General features: G+C 32.5%; 1 non-coding gene across 1 annotated transcript; it reads left to right on the top strand.

Annotated features, from left to right (window-relative positions):
• The first annotated feature begins 4,828 nt into the window (after positions 1-4,828).
• Positions 4,829-4,935, top strand: LOC133820524 (small nucleolar RNA R71). The gene has a single exon (XR_009886932.1). It is a non-coding gene; the product is annotated as a small nucleolar RNA R71 (small nucleolar RNA).
• Positions 4,936-5,942: the final 1,007 nt, after the last annotated feature.

The following is a 5,942-nucleotide window of genomic DNA, read 5'->3' as shown; positions in this document are numbered from 1 at the left end:
TACCTTGATACGGTGCATCGTCAGGAGAGTAAAAGATACAACAAACAAAAATTAAATCACACATAAAACAAAAAAAACACAAGTTATAAAGATCAATTGGAATCAAAGAGCTTGGTAAACAGGGTCCTCAAGGAGGATCTCATCCACTTCATCGGTTTTTAATTCTAAAAATGGTTTGAATTTTTGTCCATTAACTTCAAAAATATCACCATTGTTAGGATTTTCAATTTTGATAGCTCCATGTGGAAAAACAACATGAACAATGTAAGGACCAATCCACCTAGAGCGTAATTTTCCTGGGAATAAATGCAAACAAGAGTTGTATAAAAGGACTTTTTGACCTGGAGAAAAATCTTTTCTCAAAATATTTTTGTCATGGTAAAATTTCATACGATCCTTATATTTTTTTGAATAGTCATATGCATCATTCCTAATTTCGTCTAGCTCATTCAATTGAAGTTTTCTTTTCTCACCTGCCTTGTCTAAAGAAAAGTTTAACTGTTTAATTGCCCAAAGGGCTCTATGTTCTAACTCAACAGGTAAGTGGCACGCCTTCCCATACACAAGTTTGTAGGGTGACATGCCAATGGGTGTTTTGTACGCGTTACGATACGCCCATAATGCATCAGTGAGTCTTAAGGACCAATCTTTCCTAGTTGGATTCACAGTTTTTTCTACAATGTGCTTAACTTCCCTATTAGACACTTCAACTTGACCAATAGTTTGTGGGTGATGTGGTGTTGCGACTTTATGTGTAACGCCATATTGTTTCATCAAATGTTCAAATGACTTATTACAAAAGTATGTACCGTTATCACTAATGATAGCATGTGGTGAACCAAAACGGGAAAATATATTTTCTTTCAAAAACCGAAGCACAACTTTGTGGTCATTAGTGTGGCATGCAATAGCTTCAACCCATTTAGACACACAATCAACTCCAACAAGAATATAAAGATTACAAAAGGAGTTAGGAAATGGTCCCATAAAATCAATGCCCCAAACATCAAATATGTCAATAATAAGAATAGGATTTAAAGGCATCATGTTTCTTTTAGTTAAACTTCCTAACTTTTTGCAATGTTCACAAGATTTACAATAAACATATGTATCATGAAAGATAGTAGGTCAATAAAAACCACATTATAAAACTTTAGTAGCTATTTTCTTACCACTAAAATGTCCTCCACATACATGATCGTGACAAAAAGATATGATTTTAGATTGGTCACAATTTGGAATGCATCTTCTAATTATTTGATCAGGGAAATATTTAAATAAGTAAGGATCATCCCAAATAAAAAATTTCACCTCATAATAAAATTTAGATTTGTCATCCTTAGACCAATGAGATTGTATTTCTTTAGTGACAAAAAAATTAACAATATCAGCATACCAAGGCAAAGAAGAAACATGCATTAATTGTTCATCAGGAAAAGTTTCAGTGATAGGAGTGGAGTCATGTATAGTTTCAACAACAAGTCTAGATAAATGATCAACAACAACATTTCCAGATCCCTTTTTATCACGTATTTCTAAGTCAAATTCTTGTAAAAGTAGGATCCAACGAATCAAATGAGACTTAACATCATTTTTCGACAAGAGATATTTTAATGCAGCATGATCAGAATAGAAATTAATTTTAGACCCTAACAAATAAGATCTAAATTTCTCCAATGCAAACACAACAACAAGAAATTCTTTCTCAGTTGTGGAATAATTTAATTAAGAGTCATTCAAAGTCTTGCTAGCATAGTAAATTACATGAGGTATTTTTTCAAGTCTTTGTCCTAAGACAACACCTATAGCATAATCAGAAGCATCACACATTATTTCAAAAGGTATTTTCCAATCAGGAGGTCGAATAATGGGTGCAGTGGTCAACAAATTTTTTAATTTTTCAAAGGCAACATGGCAATTATTATCAAAGACAAAAGCATTTTCTTTTCCAAGTAAATGACATAAAGGCCGTGAAATTTTGCTAAAGTCTTTTATAAATCGTCTATAGAAATTGGCATGGCCTAAGAATGATCTAATATCTTTCATAGTTTTAGGTGGGGGAAGTTTTGAAATAAGATCAACTTTAGCTTTATCAACTTCTATTCCCTCAGATGAGATTACATGAACTAAAACAATTCATTTTTTAACCATAAAAGGACATTTTTCCCAGTTGAGCACAAGGTTTTTCTCTTTCCAATGAATTAAAACAAGTGACAAATGGTGCAAACATTCATTAAAGGAAGAACCAAACATAGAAAAATCATCCATAAACACTTCAAGAAATCTTTCAACCATGTCAAAAAAAATTGAAATCATACACCTTTGAAAAGTCCCAGGTGCATTGCATAATCTAAAAGGCATGCGATGATATGCAAAAGTTCTGAAAGGGCATGTAAATGTAGTATTTTCTTGATCTTCTGGGGCAATGGGGATTTGGTTATATCTCGAATACCCATCAAGAAAGCAATAATATGCATGGCCAGCTAAATGTTCAAGCATTTGATCAATAAAGGGTAATGGAAAATGGTCTTTTCTAGTAACATTATTCAGCTTTCTATAGTCTATGCACACTCTCCACCCCGTTTGTACTCTAGTAGGGATTAATTCATTTTTCTTGTTTTCAACAACTGTGATCCCAAACTTCTTAGGCACAACTTGAACTAGACTAACCCATTGACTATCAGAAATAGGGTAAATGATACCCATGTATAATAATTTTATGACCTCTTCTCTAACTACTTCTTTCATATTTGGATTTAACCTTCTTTGACATTCCCGAGAGGTTTTAGCATTCTCTTCTAGATGGATTCTATGCATACATATGGATGGGCTAATTCCTTTAATGTCTCCAATGGTCCAACCTATGACTTCTTTATGTTTTCTAAGGACATCTAACAATTTATCTTCTTGTTCTTTATCTAAAGCGGATGCTATGATAACAGGTAAGGTTTCAGGTTCTCCTAGAAAATCATATTTTAAATTTTCTAGCAAAGGTTTAAGGTCTAATTTTGGAGACTCGGAAATTGATTGAGCGTGATCTAAGGATGAAAAAGGTTCAACTTTTGTTTCATTTAAGGGTATATACTCTAGCAAAGAATTCACATCATCATTAGAATCATCAACATGCAAGTTCATACCAAAGTATTTTTCACAAAAGTCAAGTAAGTCATTTCCATCATTTTCACAAATACTATCTATCATGTTAACTTCATGCACTTCCTCACACTTAACAAATTTAGCAGCATTAAAAACATTCAATTCAACAATCATATTTCCAAAAGATAGTTTCAAAATACCATTACGACAATTAATGATTGCATTAGATGTAGCTAAGAATGGTCTACCTAAAATGATAGGAATTTGAGCATGCACATTTTCCACAGGTTGAGTATCAAGAACAATGAAGTCAACGGGAAAGTAAAATTGATCAACTTTTATCAAAACGTCCTCTATAATGCCTCTAGGAATTTTCACAGAACGATCGGCTAGTTGAAGAGTTATAGAAGTCGGTTTTAGTTCACCAAGACCAAGTTGCTTATAAACAGAATAAGGCAATAAATTCACACTAGCACCCAAATCAAGTAAAGCCTTGTTAGTAAAATGATCACCAATAATGCATGAAATTGTGGGACACCTAGGATCTTTATATTTAACAAGAATCTTATATTGAATAATGGAACTAGCTTGTTCAGTTAAAAATGTCTCTTTAGGAACATTAGTGTTTCTTTTAATAGTACAAAGATCCTTTAAAAATTTAGAGTGGGCAGGAATTTGTATTTTGGCATCTAAGAAAGGGATATTGATACTAACTTGTTTGAAAACTTCTAAGATGTCATTATATTGGCCGCCTTTTTTAATTGGAAGTAATCTTTGTGGGAATGGGGCTTTTGGAATGAAAAGATGGATTGGAGTTTCCTTGTTTGAAGAGTCATTGGCATTAGAACTAGAAGGATGACTCTTTTCTTTTTCTTTTTCTTTTTCAATCTCGAGTTTGATAATGTTCTTTCCGGACCTAAGAGTTGAAATTGATTTGATTTCTCCATTATGAATAGACTTTTCTATCTCATATTGACCTTTTGGATTAGGGATAGGTTGACTAGGGAATGTTCCTTTTTCTCTATTAGCTAAAGTAGTGGCGAGTTGTCCTACTTGTGTCTCGAGTTTGGTAATTGATTGAGACTGATTTTGTAGGATTTGTTGAGTGGATTGCATAAATTGTTGTAAAGTATCTTCTAAGGAATGTTTCCTTTGTTGAGGATATAGTTGATTTTGTGGGGCATGAGTTTGGTTTTGTGTGTTGTATTGGTGCCCTTGATTCATTTGAGGTTGGTTTTGTCTCCATGAAAAGTTTGGATGGTTTTCCCAATTTTGATTATAAGTGGATGAAAATGGGCTATCATTTGGTTTCCCATAAGCATGAAGAGCATTGACCTCCTTAGAAAAGGCTTCTTGGTAGAAAGGACATGATTGGGCATTATGGCAAGGACTAGAACATACAGAGCAAACATCTTTTCTTGGTTGTATTGGAGAATTTATAGTTTGGCTTATGGCTAAGGCTTCTACTTTTCTCGCTAATTAGTCTAAGGATGTTCTTAAGTCTAATTCATCTTTTACTTCATACCTTCCTCCTCTTTTTGGTGAATTAGTTGACCTAGACCTAGGATCAAAATAATTCCATTGTTGTGAATTGACAGATAAATCTTCAAGGGCGTCCCAAGCCTCTTGTCCTTGAAATTTAATTTTTTTTTCAGTATGCATAGATTGAATCATTTGACGATTAGAGGGAGTCAAACCATCATAAAAATATTTTACAAGTCTCCATTTTTCAAAACCATGATGAGGACATTTTAATAATAAATCTTTAAATCTTTCCCAACATTCATAAAACTCTTCATTATCTTTATGAAAAAACTCGGAGATTTCTCTGCTTAGACTATCAGTTTTAGACATAGGAAAATTTTTCAGCAAGAATTTATTATAAAGTTGATCCCATGTAGTTATAGACCCCATGGGAAGGAAATTTAACCAAGCTTTTGATTTGTCTTTTAATGAAAAAGGGAACAATCTTAGTTTGACCGACTCATCAGAAAAATTTTGAAATTTAAATGTTGAGCAAATTTCTAAGAAATTTTTGACATGCATGTAAGGATCCTCTCTATCTAACCCATAAATGGATGGAAAAAATTTAATGATTGATGGTTTAAGCTCAAAATGGGTAGCAGAAGTGGTTGGAAGAACAATACATGAAGGAGCATTAGATGAAATAGGTGCAAAATATTCAAGAAAAGTTTTTTCAGGCACAACATTTTCATCAACGGGATTAGCAATTGGTTCTATGATGCTCAAATTTTTACTAACACTTTCAATTTCAAACAAAGATAAATGTCTTTTTACTAATCGATTTTTAGAGTTACGTTCCCAATGATGCATACAATTTTCACAAACAAGGTAACAAATATAATCTCAAACAAGCAATTTTCTGATGTGGAAGATCAGTTAAAACCGCAAACACAGAGCATACTACTAACAACTCCCCAAGGTTAATTAGTAGAGGCGGATTGGGAATTTTGTTCAAATTTCCTTTAAGAAAAAATTGCTTATGGTGAAAGGACAAGAATTAGGTTTCTTTTTTTTTTTTTCAAGTATCTTTTACAATTAAACTAAACTATTATAAAAGACAAAGAAAAATAAGGTAAAATTAAATAATACTATAAAAAAAATTAAGCAAGAGTACGGAGGAATAACATGCCATTAACCATAACAAAAATAAGGTAAAAATTAGGAGGCACAAGTGCCATTAACTAAAACATAAGATAAAAGACTAGGAGGCAAAATTGCGATCAACTAGCTAGGACGAAAAATTGCCATCAACTAGTAACTTGCAAAAATAAAATAAAATAAAAACTACAACAAGATAAATAAAGAAAGTTAAAACAAATGTT

Source organism: Humulus lupulus, chromosome 2 (assembly GCF_963169125.1).
Source record: "Humulus lupulus chromosome 2, drHumLupu1.1, whole genome shotgun sequence".
In the NCBI taxonomy this organism is placed as follows: domain Eukaryota; kingdom Viridiplantae; phylum Streptophyta; class Magnoliopsida; order Rosales; family Cannabaceae; genus Humulus; species Humulus lupulus.
The sequence above is the reverse complement of the archived record's forward strand: the minus strand, read 5'-3'. Positions and strand labels throughout refer to the sequence as shown.